Raw genomic sequence first — 17,758 nt, forward strand, 5'->3', positions numbered from 1 at the left:
TTAGACTTCAGAGCGTTGTGGGTCGATGTAAAAACTGAATGAAGCGAAGCTTATGTGTAAAGTTCAGATTACTGTTGCTAAAATGAAAGGATGGTCAAAATATAAAAGGATGGTCAAGCATATGAAAAATTTATGGAAAATCTAGATAGACAGATGAGATCATTGGAAGATGAAAGTCGCGCACACGATGTCAATATCACGACACATCCGTGGATGTCGATTTCCTCCATGCTGATGTTACCCGTAGACCATATCTCACTTGATCTTGTTCTCCTATCTCCGAGTGAAAACCTAGATCCATGATCATTGGCGACGGCGGTGCTATAATATTGTTTCACACTTCTAAACGTTGCCTTCGAGTTTGGTGGCCTTATAGTGGCTTTTCGTTTGTGGCTGTCTATAGTCGATTCATGTAGGTCGTCTCGTTTGAATCTAGGTGATGGTACGGTATTCATATGTTGTTGTGTGGTCCTGTCATGTGGATGGCCAATGAAGATCTCAAGCTGCGGACATCCTTGCCTTTCATTTCGGCTTGGCTTCGAGTTCTAGTCACAACTATCTTTTCTTGCTTGGATATTCTTCTCTTCTTTTGTGATTATGTTTGTTGTAAGAAGACGTATCTTCTTGGAAACAATAATGGACACGAACAAGACAACTATTAAGCAATCTCGAGCCTTTCAATGCAACTAAGAGAAAAAATAATTACACTAAAGTTTTATGCTTAATTATAAAAGTCATCATGCTGCGATATTCCTGAATGTATAATGTAATTACTTAGTAATTCACACTCATAACCACACTACAAAGTTGCGAAACATCAATTATCGTGTTCTTAATTATATGTTAAAACACATATGAGTTGTGCTAAATTTAAAACACACTTTGTAATAAAAGTTATACTAAGACAGAATCATCTTAAATACGAAAAAAGGATGAAAACACATGCCTCCTTTAATTATATTTTTTTACAATTGATGAACTATATAGTTTCTGTGTATATTTTTGAGTGAATATCTTCTCTAATTAAATATTATCAAGCATATTGGTAGAGATTCTAAAACATAAAACCTAAATAATATCTTAATAGTTTTATACGGTATATGATAAGGTAAAGATAATTGATAGAAACTTCTAGCGTATAATTGAACCATTGGCATCGATGCAAAGCTTCTAGAAATTTCTTGCCCTCAAATGTGCCTTAGAGTTTACATTGAGCTGAGTAGTAAGTTGACAACATTTAGTGTTTTATAATTGTTATTGAAATAACATCGATTACAGTTAGCATCGATGAAAAAAAATATTATTATGGCTTCTAGTACTTTTGCATACATTAATTTTATTATTTTATATTACCTTTGTTCCAATAAATAAGGGTTATAAATTTAGTCAAAAGTCAAAGCTTTTGACTATAAAATATTTACATCCACAATAAAAATAAAATATATTTTAAAGTGAGTCTAGTAGAACGCATTTGGTATCGTATATGTCTATATGTTTGTCTATAACATTGATCGAAGTTAGAGGATGTTGACTTTTGACTAAATTTATAAGCCTTATCCATTAGAATGGAGGGAGTATGATCATCGCAATACGCTCTCTATCATGTGGTGGGAAGTGCATGGAGAACCTATTGTGGTTTTCGTAATTAATAACAATCTATGTAGACTAATGTTTGTGTTAAGTTGTATTTGTAGGATTTATCCTTAGTCCATACTTGAACCATTTGTTGGTGCCAATAATGGATGTGAAGAAGACTAAGTGTTGAGCAAGATATGATCAGAAGCTTGGTCATAAGAAAGATGTAAATCCTTTTTTCGATGGATGACTAGAGAAGGTGAGCCGAGTAGGATTCTTTAAATTGTCATAGGGATCTAGTAAGTATTTTTTATCCCTTGTTTTTTTTCTTTTTTAATTCACAAAAATGCTTCTCGTCTAAGTCCGTCAAATACATCTATAACGAAACATGTAATTTGCATTTGATGAGATGCAAGTAAAATCTCATGTGTAATTGTAGGATTTACTAGTTAGAAGTCTGAGCATTGTGGATTGATGTAAAAATTGAATGAAGGGAAACTTATGTGTAAAGTTCAAATTACTATTGCTAAACTATGATATGCTCGGTGTGACACAACAGTAACATACCAAAATATAAAAGGGTAGTTGAACATATGGAAAGTTTAGGAAAACTAGATAGATAAAATAAGATCATCACAAGATGGAAATCATGCCCAATGTTGGTAATAACGACACCCCCTAGATGTTGTCTACATCCATGGCGGCATTACCATATACCCTATACCCCTGCACCCTATTGTCTCCATCCATGTTGATCGGGTAATGGCGGTGCTAAAGTTTTGTTTCCCACTTGGAGGCGTCGCTTTGGAGTCGGGAGGCCCTGTGGTGGCTTTTGGTTCTTCGCTGCTCACGGCTGGCTCATGTCGGGTGGCGATGTGAAGTTGTTGCATTGGACAGTTGAAAATTATTGTTCAATTCGACTGACTTCGAGTTCTAGTCATTATTTTCTTTTGTTGTTTGGTTTTCTTTTGTGTTTTTTCTAGTACCTTCACTGCAAGATGGATGGTTGCATTGATGATAGCCAATTCGGCCTATACTAATTTGAAGCCGGACGAAAGCTTTCCTTCTAGGAACAAAAAAAGATCATCATGATTCACAATGTCAAAATAAAACCTGAACGTCTGTTAGAAAATCTTGGTGACTAGGCAGTTGTTTGTTTAACAAACTGACGACGCAAGCTATATCTTATGTTAACAGAAATATAGTAGGAGGATCTTCCAACATTAAGTTGATTTAAAAGAGTTACTTTTCATAAAACATGACAACATATAATTGTCGTTCGACAATGAAACATAATAAATCCATGTCTAAATTATGCTACCGGTCGAAATATATATGTGAGTATGCAATTGTTTATGCTTGTAGAAAGTAAAAGTGTTTTTGTATTTTCGGATTTAATTCTTGCAGAAAATGTAAAGGACAGTAAAAGCAAATAAAGGTGATTTCTTATAATAAAAAGTTGACCAGGATTCATGAGTTCACTTATCTACTCTCTCATAATGTGTGGTAGACATAAAGCAGCTCAGGAATAATATAATATTGCTGAAACTTCAAGATGATTTCGATGATCATTCATATGGGCATCATGTCCTAATATAAAGATGATGCAACACATCTCACTGTTACTCCTCTAGAAAGGGAAAACTCAATGCAATCTAGAATCAAGAATAAATAGAATATACCCTTAGGTACTTTGACATGATGTTTGAATAGATAATGTGATACCTTGAGAAAACAAGATTATCTTTGTTATCACTAGATGATTGTAACACATGCATTCACTTTATCCCTAGTGAGGTAACAAAAAAGGTAAAAACCATAGTGGATCTCGAATTTTTTTGTCAATATGCAATCACTACCACCATATTACTCCATCTAATGCACACGTTCCCCTCCCACGCCCTTGCATACAAGTTTGATCAGAACAAACACTTATGACCGGGGTACATAATATGCATCTATCAATACAACTCAAACATAGTAAAATTCTAATCCCAAATATCATCTCACAAAACAAAGATCCACCAAATAAAAATTACACATATGACCATAATCATTTAAGGCGGCTCATATGGTTGGAGACAATGGTAGCATAAAAGAGAGACAAATCAAACTAATTCCACAAACCCATAGTCTAGATGTGGACTTCCCTCTTCATCATGGAGACGGTGATGATGATGGTGGAGATCCATCCGGGGATGGATGTTTCCCCTTCCAATCTTTGCTAGTTCTAGCTCTGTTTTGGTGGTTCTGTGCTTCCGGTCTGCCATTTCTGAGATCGCATCATGGGACCTTTTTATACAAGTTCTTAGGTCAGGACTCAGGGTTAGGATTGAAGATGGATGACTGAGGACGCTCGAGGAGGAAACGACCATGGGTGGCACGGCCAAGCCCTGGGCCGCGCCACCTGGGATCTTTTGGGCCTCCTAGCTCCACTAGTGAGGTTCCAGTGCTCCAGGTGCTTGTCTTCATGAAAAATAATCCTCAAAAAATCTTAGGTCTATTTGATTCCGCTTAGGTCCCTAGAAGTTAAATATACGCAAAACACGTTTTTCCTATCCTGGAGAGTTATAATCCAAATAAAGAGGGTCATTGATAAATCTCCAAAAATCAATGTAAAACATGGATATAACATTGTATAAGATGAAAAATATTGAAAATATGTAACAATAAAATTAAAAGTTCATGTATATACTTTACATGCATCAATATACCACGGTACTTTTCACTCCAACATGGTACTAAAAAGTGTAGAAGGATAGAGAGGGAGAGAGATATGCAGAATATGATGGATGTATTATTGAGCCTCATGGGCGAGTATATATAGGAGTACAAGGGACCGACTTGGAGTAGAAGACAAGAAACAAATCTATCCCTACCTAATCTATCCCTAACCGACATATACTCTAACATCCCCCCCCCCCCCCCCCCCGCAGTCGTAGCGGTAGCGTCGTGAACAACTGGAACGCCGCGGACGGTCAGACTGGAGAGAAACCGAAGTAGAACCAGTGAGCTGCCTCGTGGACGGTGTCGTGGCGCACTAGCTTGGATTGTAGAGGAAGCTGGTGAGTCTCAGGCGAGGTGGTAGCCCTTTGTGCCGATGTAGAGGTAGCCATGAGCGTGGGTGCTGCAACCTTTGGTCGAGGGAGCCGCGCGAGGGATTGCCGTGGTCGATGTCGTGGGCGGGTGCCGGTGTCGATATAGCCGCAAGCGCGTAGTGCGCGAGGAGAGTGACGGAGACGCGTCGAGGCAGTCATGGAGGTTGTCGATGCCGAAGTCGATGCAGTCCGAGCCGTCGAGGACGAGGTGCGGACCTAGTTGTGCCAGTACCAGGCGCACGTCGGGGACGAAGGCATACTTCGGTTTTGCCAGAACCGAGTACACATAGAAGTCGGTAACGCGGTCGAGGCAGTCGTAGAGGTGATGCCGAAGAAGACGTTGTCGAAGCCGATGAAGACGAGACGTCCGACGCGAGTTTGCCAGATTCGGGAACGTGTCGGGGACGAAGGCACTTCCGGTGTTGCCAGTACCGGGCATGCAAGGGGCAGGGATGATACGTCTCCAACGTATCTATAATTGCTTATGTTCCATGCTACTTTTATGATGATACTCACATGTTTTATACATACTTTATGTCATATTTATGCATTTTCCGACACTAACCTATTAACAAGATGCCGAAGAGCCAGTTGTTGTTTTCTGCTGTTTTTGGTTTTAGAAATCCTAGTAAGGAAATATTCTCGGAATTGGACGAAATCAACGCTCAGGGTCTTATTTTTCCACGAAGCTTCCAGAAGACCGGAGGAGATACGAAGTGGGGCCACGAGGCGGCGACACAGCAGGGCCACGCGGCCAGGGCTAGGGCCGCGCCGCCCTGGCGTGTGGGCCCCTCGTGACGCCCCCTGACCTACCCTTCCGCCTACATATAGCCTTCGTCACGAATACCCCAGTACCGAGAGCCACGATACGGAAAACCTTCCAGAGACGCCGCCGCCGCCAATCCCATCTCGGGGGATTCAGGAGATCGCCTCCGGCACCCTGCCGGAGAGGGGAATCATCTCCCGGAGGACTCTTCATCGCCATGATCGCCTCCAGAGTGATGTGTGAGTAGTTCACCCCTGGACTATGGGTCCATAGCAGTAGCTAGATGGTTGTCTTCTCCTCATTGTGCTATCATTGTCGGATCTTGTGAGCTTCCTAACATGATCAAGATCATCTATTTGTAATGCTACATGTTGCGTTTGTTGGGATCCGATGAATATGGAATACTATGTTATGTTGATTATCAATCTATCATCTATGTGTTGTTTATGATCTTGCATGCTCTCCGTTGCTAGTAGAGGCTCTGGCCAAGTCGTTACTTGTAACTCCAAGAGGGAGTATTTATGCTCGATAGTGGGTTCATGACTCCATTAAATGCGGGACGTGTGAGAAAGTTCTAAGGTTGTGGATATGCTGTTGCCACTAGGGATAAAACATCAATGCTTTGTCTAAGGATATTTGTGTTGATTACATTACGCACCATACTTAATGCAATTGTCTGTTGTTTGCAACTTAATACTAGAAGGGGTGCGGATGCTAACCTGAAGGTGGACTTTTTAGGCATAGATGCATGCTGGATAGCGGTCTATGTACTTTGTCGTAATGCCCAATTAAATCTCACACTACTCATCATAATATGTATGTGCATTGTCATGCCATTTTTATTTGTCAATTGCCCAACTGTAATTTGTTCACCCAACATGCTATTTCTTATCGGAGAGACACCACTAGTGAACTGTGGACCCCAGTCCATTCCTTTACATCGAATACAATCTACTGCAAACATTGTTCTTACTGTTCTCTGCAAACATCATCATCCACACTATACATCTAATCCTTTGTTACAGCAAGCCGGTGAGATTGACAACCTCATTGTCACGTTGGGGCAAAGTATTTTGGTTGTGTTGTGCAGGTTCCACGTTGGCGCCGGAATCCCTGGTGTTGCGCCGCACTACACTCCGCCACCATCAACCTTCAACGTGCTTCTTGGCTCCTACTGGTTCGATAAACCTTGATTTCTTACTAAGGGAAAACTTGCTGCTGTACGCATCACACCTTCCTCTTGGGGTTCCCAACGGACGCGTGCTGTACGCGTATCAAGGGACCATCATGAACTTGTCGCCATGTCAGAGGGACTAGCAGAGGAGGCCTCCGGAAGCGTCGTGGTCGCAGATCGACGGAGAGATGCCGATGCTGCCTGCGGTTCTCAGAGTAGAGTAGCAGGTGGTGTAGACGGGGACGAGGCAATGGCACGGGCGACGAAGTCGGGACGGTTGGAGACGTAGAAGGCGGCTAACCCAGCGGTGACCAGGAGTGGTATTTCTTATCGGAGAGACACCACTAGTGAACTGTGGACCCCAGTCCATTCCTTTACATCGAATACAATCTACTGCAAACATTGTTCTTACTGTTCTCTGCAAACATCATCATCCACACTATACATCTAATCCTTTGTTACAGCAAGCCGGTGAGATTGACAACATCACTGTCACGTTGGGGCAAAGTATTTTGGTTGTGTTGTGTAGGTTCCACGTTTGCGCCGGAATCCCTGGTGTTGCGCCGCACTACACTCCGCCACCATCAACCTTCAACGTGCTTCTTGGCTCCTACTGGTTCGATAAACCTTGGTTTCTTACCGAGGGAAAACTTGCTGCTGTACGCATCATACCTTCCTCTTGGGGTTCCCAACGGACGCGTGTTGTACGCGTATCAAGCCTCTTTTTCTAGCGCCGTTGCCGGGAAGATCAAGACACGCTGCAAGGGGAGTCTCCACTTCCAATCTCTTTACTTTGTTTTTGTCTTGCTTTACTTTTATTTACTATTTTTTTGCTGCATTATATCAAAATACAAAAAAAATTAGTTACTTTCTTTACTTTATTTACTATCTTGTTTGCGTTCCCTATATTAAAAACAGAAAAAAAATTAGTTACTTGCATTTACTATATCTAGTTTGCTTTATTTACTATTGCTAAAATGGGTACTCCTGAAAATACTAAGTTGTGTGACTTCACTAGCACAAATAATAATGATTTCTTATGCACACCTATTGCTCCACCCGCTACTACAGCAGAATTCTTTGAAATTAAACCTGCTTTACTAAATCTTGTTATGAGAGAGCAATTTTCTGGTGTTAGTGATACGTCCATTTTGCATCACTATTTTATATCATAATTTGATGTTATTCATTGATATATTTCATATTTGGAGATGATACTTATGTTATTTCATCTATTTTGCATGTTTCATGATTATTGGAGGATCGCGCACCGGAGTCAGGATTCTGCTGGAAAAAACGCCGTCAGAATGCAATATTTCGGAAGATCAACAATTGACGGAAATTATATGAAAAATCCTATTTTTTCAGAGGACGAAGGGAGCCAAAAGGAGGAGCCGAGGAGGGCCGCCATGGGCCCACCTCACAGGCCGGCGCGGGCCAAGGCCTGGCCGCGCCGCCTTGTGGGGAGGGGGCCCACAGCCCCCTCTGGCCTCCTCTCCTTCGCGTACATCTTCGTCCCGAAAACCTAAGCTCTAGAGGATAGTCGCGAAGAGTCACAGCCGCCTCTGCGGGGCGGAAAACACCGGAGAGAAAAGAGCTCTCCGGCAGGCTAAGATCCGCCGGGGAAATTCCCTCCCGGAGGGGGAAATCGACGCCATCGTCACCGTCATCGAGCTGGACATCATCTCCATCGCCATCACCATCATCTCCATCATCATCACCGCCGTCTCCACCGCTGCACCTCGTCACCGCTGTAACGATTTGGGTTGGATCTTGATTGTTTGATAGGGGAAACTCTCCCGGTATTGATTTCTACTTGTTATTGATGCTATTGAGTGAAACCATTGAACCAAGGTTTATGTTCATATTGTTATTCATCATCACATCACCTCTGATCATGTTCCATATGATGTCTCGTGAGTAGTTCGTTTAGTTCTTGAGGACATGGGTGAAGTCTAAATGTTAGTAGTGAATTATGGTTGAGTAATATTCAATGTTATGATATTTAAGTTGTGGTGTTATTCTTCTAGTGGTGTCATGTGAACGTCGACTACATGATACTTCACCTTTATGGGCCTAGGGGAATACATCTTGTATTCGTTTGCCAATTGCGGGGTTGCCGGAGTGACAGAAACCTAAACCCCCGTTGGTATATCGATGCAGGAGGGATAGCTGGATCTCAGAGTTTAAGGCTGTGGTTAGATTTATCTTAATTACTTTCTTGTAGTTGCGGATGCTTGCAAGGGGTATAATCACAAGTATGTATTAGTCCTAGGAAGGGCGGTGCATTAGCATAGGTTCACCCACACAACACTTATCAAAACAATGAAGATTAATTAGCTATATGAAGCGAAAGCATTAGACTAAATTCCCGTGTGTCCTCAAGAACGTTTGGTCATTATAAGTAAACAAACCGTCTTGTCCTTTGTGCTAAAAAGGATTGGGACACTCGCTGCAATTGTTACTCTCGCATTTTACTCACTCGTACTTTATTCATCTGCTACATCAAAACCCCCTGAATACTTGTCTGTGAGCATTTACAGTGAATCCTTCATCAAAACTGCTTGTCAACACCTTCTGCTCCTCGTTGGGATCGACATTCTTACTTATCGAAAATAGTACGATACACCCCCTATTCTTGTGGGTCATCAAGACTATTTTCTGGCGCCGTTGCCGGGGAGTGAAGCGCTATTGGTAAGTGGAATTGGTAAGGGAAACTTTTACTGTTATTGCTGATTTTATTCCTGCATGCTGCTATAATTCATTATGGAGAGATCTTCTCTTGAATTTTTATTTGGAAAATCTACTACTACTACAAAGGTAGTGGATGAGGCGCCAGGTGAGGAAGAAGTACCATACAAAATACCTATGAAAATTATTGAACGTGTTGTGGATAACCGCTATACAGGGGATGGAACTGTCCATCCAGGAGATCATTTACTGTTCTTACATGAATTATGCGGTTTATTCAAGTGTGCAGGTATTGCTATGGATGAAGTGAGGAAGAAGCTATTCTCTATGTTGCTGTCTGGTAAAGCGGTGCATTGCTATAAATTACTGGATAATGGGGATTCTCTTGAATGGAATGATATTGTGCCCGATTTTATTCTAAGTTCTATCCTCCAAGTGAAATTCACAAGGATCGGAACCGCATATATAATTTTTGGCATCATGATGGAGAGAGTATTGCCCAAGCGTGGGGGAGATTGAAGTCTTTAATGCTCAAATGCCCCATTCATGAGCTTCCTGGTAATATTATTATTGATAATTTCTATGCGAGACTTTCTTTTCAAGACAAGACCTTGCTGGATACTTCTTGTTCTGGATCATTTACACGCAACAAAGAAGAGTTTAAAAGGGACCTTCTTAATCGGATCCAGGAGAATACTGAAGGATGGGAGAACGACAAAGATAGAGAGTCAGGTATAAAATATGATTATAAATGCATTGAAGCTTTTATGGATACTGATAAATTTCGTAATATTAGTGCTACTTATGGTCTTGATTCTCAAGTCGTTGCAAATCTTTATAAAGCTTTTGCCTCTCATTATGAATTGCCTAAGAAGAACTTTGATAAGTATCATGAACCGTATAAATATAAAATTGATTCATCTATAAATAAATGTGTTGTAATTGAAACTGTTGATCATGTTATTCCTGAAGCTTATATTGAAAAAACTCCTTTCCCTGCTAAGATGAAGGAGTATTCTGTTATAAATAGTGTGGTTAATAAAAGTGAAAAGAAACCTATAGAACCTGAAGAGCAAATAAAAGTTGAACCTGCTGTTATTTTCTGTGAAGATGCTTCTAATATTGTTTCACATCCTAATAAGTCTAGAAAGACTAGTGTTCCTATGCTATCTCTTAGAATTGGTGATCATTGCTATTATGGTTTATGTGATATTGGTGCAAGTATTAGCGCTATTCCTTATGAGCTTTACACGGAGATTATGCACGAAATTGGTTCTTGTGAACTTGAAGATATTGATGTGGTTATTCGATTGGCTAATAGAGAAACTATCTCTCCAATTGGTATTGTTCGAGATGTGGAAGTTCTATGCGGTAAGATTAAATATCCTGCTGACTTTTTGGTACTTGGTTCTGCTGCTAGTAAGTATTGTCCTATCATTTTTGGTAGACCTTTTCTAAATACTTGTGGAGCTGTTATAGATTGCAAGAAAGAGAAATTTTTGACTAAATTTGATGGTGAATCTTATGAGTTTAATTTCTCTAAATTTGCCAAAACTCCTTATAAAGCTGATTCGCCTAATAATGATTTTAGGGTTGAACAGTGTGCATCTATTGCTCTTGCTCCTAATAATCCTTTGCAGCAACATTTGGAGAATAGTGAGAGTGAAGTTTTTAGGGAAGAAAGAAATGAGCTTGATGAAATTTTCCTTCGTCAACCTATTCTTAAGCATGACTTACCGGTAGAAGATCTGGGTACAACACCACCACCAAAGAAAGATCCTGTCTTTGATTTAAAACCATTGCCTGATAATCTTAAATATGCTCATATTGATGATAAGAAAATATACCATGTTATTATTAGTTCTAAGCTTTCAGAGTTTGAAGAAGAAAGGTTATTGGAAATATTGAAGAAGCACCGAGGAGCTATTGGCTACACTCTTGATGACTTGAAGGGGATTTCTCCCTCTATTTGCCAACATGCCATTAATATGGAAGATGATGCAAAGCCTGTTGTTGAACATCAGCGTCGTCTAATTCCTAAGATGAAGGATGTGGTAAGAAATGAGGTATTAAAACTTCTTGAAGCTGGTATTATATATCCTATTGCTGATAGTAGATGGGTTAGTCCTGTGCATTGTGTTCCTAAGAAAGGAGGAATGATTGTTGTGCCTAATGATAATGATGAGCTCATCCCTCAAAGAGTAGTTGTAGGGTATAGAATGTGCATTGATTATTGGAAAGTTAATAAGGTTACTAAGAAAGATCATTACCCTTTACCTTTTATTGATCAAATGTTAGAAAGGTTATCCAAAAATACTCATTTTTTCCTTTCTTGATGGTTATTCTGGGTTTTCACAAATCGCTGTTAAAACTAAGGATCAAGAGAAAACCACTTTCACTTGTCCCTATGGAACATATGCTTATAGACGCATGCCTTTTGGTTTATGTAATGCTCCTGCTACTTTTCAAAGATGCATGTCTGCTATTTTTCATGGCTTTTGCGAGAATATTGTAGAGGTATTCATGGATGATTTTTCTGTCTATGGGAATTCTTTTGATAATTGCTTGCGGAACCTTGATAAAGTTTTGCAGAGGTGTGAAGAAACTAACCTTGTTCTTAATTGGGAGAAATGCCACTTTATGGTTAATGAAGGAATTGTATTGGGACATAAAATTTCCGAGAGAGGTATTGAAGTTGATAGAGCTAAAGTTGAAGCAATTGAGAAGATGCCCTATCCCAGGGATGTTAAAGGTATTCGTAGTGTTCTTGGTCATGCTGGGTTTTATAGGAGATTTATTAAAGATTTCTCTAAGATATCAAAACCTCTTACTAATCTTCTTCAAAAAGATGTAACTTTTGTTTTTGATGATGATTGTAAGGAAGCTTTTGAAACTCTAAAGAAAGCCTTAACAACTGCACCTATAGTTGAACCTCCTGATTGGAACTTACCTTTTGAAATTATGTGTGATGCTAGTGATTTTGCTGTAGGCGCTGTTCTTGGACAGCGAGTAGATAAAAAATTGAATGTTATTCATTATGCTAGTAAAACTCTTGATGCTGCTCAAAGAAATTATGCTACAACTGAGAAAGAATTGCTAGTTGTAGTCTTTGCTTGTGATAAGTTTAGATCTTATATTGTTGATTCAAAAGTTACAATTCATACTGATCATGCTGCAATTAGATACCTTATGCAAAAGAAAGATGCTAAGCCAAGGCTTATTAGATGGGTGCTTCTGTTGCAAGAATTTGATTTACATATTGCAGATAGGAAAGGTGCTGATAATCCTGTTGCTGATAATTTGTCTAGATTGGAAAATATTGCTTATGATCCTGTTCCTGTTAATCATAGTTTTCCAAATGAACAATTGGCTGTAATAAAGGTGAGCTCGCGAGATAGCCCTTGGTATGCTGATTATGCTAACTTTATTGTTTCCAAGTACTTGCCTCCAACCTTTTCAGCTCAGCAAAGGAGGAAATTCTTTTATGACTTGAGGCATTATTTCTGGGATGACCCACACTTATATAAATAAGGAGTGGATGGTATTCTACGAAGATGTGTTACCGAATATGAACAACAAGAGATATTGAGTAAATGTCATGGTAGTGCTTATGGAGGACATCACGCCGGAGATAGAACCGCGCAAAAGGTTCTACAATCAGGTTTTTATTGGCCAACTCTCTTCAAGGATGCAAGGAAGTTTATTTTATCTTGTGATGAATGTCAAAGGGTTGGTAATATATCCAGACGCAATGAAATGCCTATGAATTATACTCTTGTTATTGAACCATTTGATTGTTGGGGATTTGACTTCATGGGACCTTTTCCCTCTTCAGAAGGTAACACTCATATACTTGTCGCTGTTGATTATGTTACTAAATGGGTGGAAGCCATACCCACAAAAAGTGCTGATGGTGAGACCTCTTTAAGAATGCTTTTAGATATTATTTTTCCTCGATTTGGAGTTCCTAGATATATTATGACTGATGGAGGTTCTCATTTTATTCATGGTGGTTTTAGAAAAACTCTTGCTAAATATGGTATCAGTCATAGAATTGCTTCTGCTTATCATCGTCAAACTAGTGGGCAAGTAGAACTATCAAATAGAGAGATTAAATCTATCTTGCAAAAGACTGTTAATAAAACTAGAAAGAATTGGGCTAGTAAATTGAAGGAAGCACTATGGGCTTATAGAATTGCTTATAAAAATCCCATGGGAATGTCACCGTATAAGATGGTTTATGGAAAAGCTTGTCATTTACCTTTAGAACTAGAGCACAAAGCTTATTGGGCTGTAAGAGAACTAAATAAAGATCCTAAACTTGCCGGTAAGAAGAGATTGCTACAATTGAGTTCTCTAGATGAATGGAGAAGTGAAGCTTATGAAAATGCTAAACTCTTTAAAGAGAAAGTTAAGAAATGGCATGATAGAAGGATTATCAAAAGAGAATTTAATATTGGGGATAAAGTCCTATTGTATCGGTCTCGTCTCAGATTATTTGCAGGGAAATTACTATCAAAATGGGAAGGACCATATGTCGTTGAGGAGGTATATCGCTAAGGGGCGATTAAAATTAGTTCTCTCCAAGGCGATGCCTCACAAGTGGTGAATGGACAAAGACTCAAGCAATATATCTCAGGTGATTCTTATAATGAAGATGTTGATGTTATCCGAGTGGAAACTCCGGAAGCTTTCATCAAAGGTCAAATTGACAGTTCGGCAGAATTTGACTTTGAATAGGTAACATTACTGGTAATAAAAAGTTCGCGATTTACTTTCCGAACAATGTTTTTGCTGTTTTTGGTAAATATGAAAAATTACGAGATCGAAACGGAGTGGAGGAGACGCACGAGGGCGTGCCCCCATAGGCCGGCGCGGGCCCCAGCCTGGCCGCGCCGCCCTATGAGGTGGCCACCTCGTTGCCCCTCTCCGACTCTGGTTCGACCTGGTACTTTCCTTGTGTCGTAAAAATTCTTGCTATATAATCCCCCGGACCCCTGGAGGTCCGTATATCGTTTTCTCGACGTGTTTTGTTTCAAGCTGTTTCTGCCAGGATCTGTTCTCAATCTAGAAGCACCATGGTCTCCAACAACAAGGGCAAGGGGCTTTCGGATGAAGATATTCAAGATCCCGAGTGGAAAGAGGTGGACGAGAGCGTCAAGGAAGAAGATGAAGAAGAAGTGGAGGAAGACTCGCGTGCGTACCCGCGTACTGCCATCGCAAGCATCGAGGTGGTGGAAAACCCTTTCAGTGCCAGGAGGAGCGCAAGAATTCGCACCGGAGGAAGGGTTCCACGTCACTACTTAGCTCCAAAGACGTCTTCTTCAGGCACTTACCATCCCTTCCGCAATCTAATTTACAATAGTCAAATTGAAAGGACTCCCAAGGCAGCATTGCCTAGCAATTGGGATATAGATCGTTCTAACACTGCAGGAAGGATGAAGCCTGAAGCTGAAGAGTGGGGAAATAACTCCAAGAGTTGGGACTCACCGTCGGACATACTTCTTAGCCACGTGGAGCACAATTCGGAGATGATTCGCAACCTCATGTACAAAATTGATGAGCTTCAGGAGCTTGTTGAGAAACTTGTCAAGAATTCATCATCACCACCGCCGAAGGAGTAATTCATCATCGGTATTGGCATCCCCTTGGTTTGTTCCAAGCTTGGGGGAGTGCCGCGGTATCACATCATCACTATCTTTTACTTTTTACTATTAAGTAGTGTCATATCATGAGTAGGGAAGTTATCATATAAGATGGGTTGCAGTGTGGAAGTATCTCTCCTTAGTTGGTTGTCTATGTATCCCTTGGTGTGAGTTATCGTTATAAAATATTAATGAGAAGTCTTATCATTTACATATTGCACATCTTATTTTAGTTTGCAATCTCTATTATATGATTGATCTTGTTATTAGTATTGGTATCACTTTGGGAGCATTGAGTAAATCTATTTGGTTTTGGAAAACTTAGCATTGGTCAATAGCAACAACACTTTGAGGTTTAAGTAGAAAAGAGAAATACATGTAGATATGTTGTTTCATTATCTTTCTTGTTAGCTCCTTAGCTTATTATTCTGAAGTTAAAATTGTTTGTGCTTACAAGGAAGATGCATGATTGTTTCTATCACATGTATATTTGTTTGTTTCCCTCGATTCTTATGCTTGCTAATTAACCTTGCTAGCCAAAAACCTGTACCGAGAGGGAATGCTTCTCGTGCATCCAAACCTTAACACAAACCTATGCCATTTGTGTCCACCATAACTACCTACTACATGGTATTTCTTGCCATTCCAAGTAAATACTTCGTGTGCTACCTTTAAACAATTCAAAATTTACTATCTTTTATTTGTGTCAATGTTTTATAGCTCATGAGGAAGTATGTGGTGTTTTATCTTTCAATCTTGTTGGGCAACTTTCACCAATGGACTAGTGGCTTCATCCACTTATCCAATAATTTTGCAGAAAGAGCTGGCAATGGGGTTCCCAGCCCCGATTAATTAACCTTCATAATTTTACAAAATAGACATTCCTCCATGGTATGTGATTGTTGGAAGGCACCCGAGGATTCGGTTAGCCATGGCTTGAGAAAGCAAAGGAGGGGAGGAGTGTCATCTAAATAAAACTAAAATAAAAAGGCACTCCTTCATGGTATGAGATTGTTGGCAGGCACTGATACGCGTACAGCACGCGTCCGTTGGGAACCCCAAGAGGAAGGTGTGATGCGTACAGCGGCAAGTTTTCCCTCAGTATGAAACCAAGGTTTAATCGAACCAGTAGGAGCCAAGAAGCACGTTGAAGGTTGATGGTGGCGAGATGTAGTGCGGCGCAACACCAGGGATTCCGGCGCCAACGTGGAACCTGCACAACACAAACCAAGTACTTTGCCCCAACGAAACAGCGAGGTTGTCAATCTCACCGGCTTGCTGTAACAAAGGATTAGATGTATAGTGTGGATGATGATTGTTTGCAGAAAACAGTAGAACAGTATTGCAGTAGATTGTATTTCAGTATAGAGAATTGGACCGGGGTCCACAGTTCACTAGAGGTGTCTCTCCCATAAGATAAACATCATGTTGGGTGAACAAATTACAGTTGGGCAATTGACAAATAAAGAGGGCATGACCATGCACATACATATTATGATGAGTATTGTGAGATTTAATTGGGCATTACGACAAAGTACATAGACCGCTATCCAGCATGGATCTATGCCTAAAAAGTCCACCTTCAGGTTATCATCCGAACCCCCTCCAGTATTAAGTTGCTAACAACAGACAATTGCATTAAGTATTGCGCGTAATGTAATTAGTAACTACATCCTCGAACATAGCACCAATGTTTTATCCCTAGTGGCAACAGCACATCCATAATCTTAGAGATTTCTGCCACTTCCCCAGATTCACGGAGACATGAACCCACCATCGAGCATAAATACCCCCTCTTGGAGTTACAAGCATCTACTTGGCCAGAGCATCTACTAGTAACGGAGAGCATGCAAGATCTTAAACAACACATAGACATGAATTGATAATCAACATAACATAGTATTCTCTATTCATCGGATCCCAACAAATGCAACATATAGAATTACAGATAGATGATCTTGATCATGGTAGGCAGCTCACAAGACCCGACAATTAAGCACAATGGGGAGAAGACAACCATCTAGCTGCTGCTATGGACCCATAGTCAAGGGGTAGACTACTCACACATCACTCCGGAGGCGACCATGGCGGCGTAGAGTCCTCCGGGAGATGATTCCCCTCTCCGGCAGGGTGCCGGAGGCGATCTCCTGAATCCCCCGAGATGGGATTGGCGGCGGCGGCGTCTCTGGAAGGTTTTCCGTATCGTGGCTCTCGGTACTGGGGGTTTCGCGATGAAGGCTATTTGTAGGCGGAAGGGCAGGTCAGGGGGCCACACGAGGGGCCCACACTACAGGTCGGCGCGGCCAGGGCTTGGGCCGCGCCGCCCTAGGGTGTGGCCACCTCGTGGCCCCACTTCGTCTCCTCTTCGGTCTTCTGGAAGCTTCGTGGCAAAATAGGACCCTGGGCGTTGATTTCATCCAATTCCGAGAATATTTCCTTACTAGGATTTCTGAAACCAAAAACAGTGACAAAGAATCGGCACTTCGGCATCTTGTTAATAGGTTAGTTCCAGAAAATGCACGAATATGACATAAAGTGTGCATAAAACATGTAGATATTATCAATAATGTGGCATGGAACATAAGAAATTATCGATACGTTGGAGACGTATCAGGCACCCGAGGATTCGGTTAGCCATGGTTTGTGAAAGCAAAGGTTGGGAGGAGTGCCAACCTAAAATAAAACTTTATGGGAGCCGCTCTTCGAGAGTTTGTCTGGCAAGGGGGTTAGAGTACCCGCTACCAGTCGTTGACAACAACAAACACCTCTCAAAATGTTACTTTTATTCTCTTTATATGATTTCAAAACT

The sequence above is a fragment of the Lolium perenne genome, chromosome 4 (assembly GCF_019359855.2).
Source record: "Lolium perenne isolate Kyuss_39 chromosome 4, Kyuss_2.0, whole genome shotgun sequence".
Taxonomy (NCBI): Eukaryota; Viridiplantae; Streptophyta; class Magnoliopsida; order Poales; family Poaceae; genus Lolium; species Lolium perenne.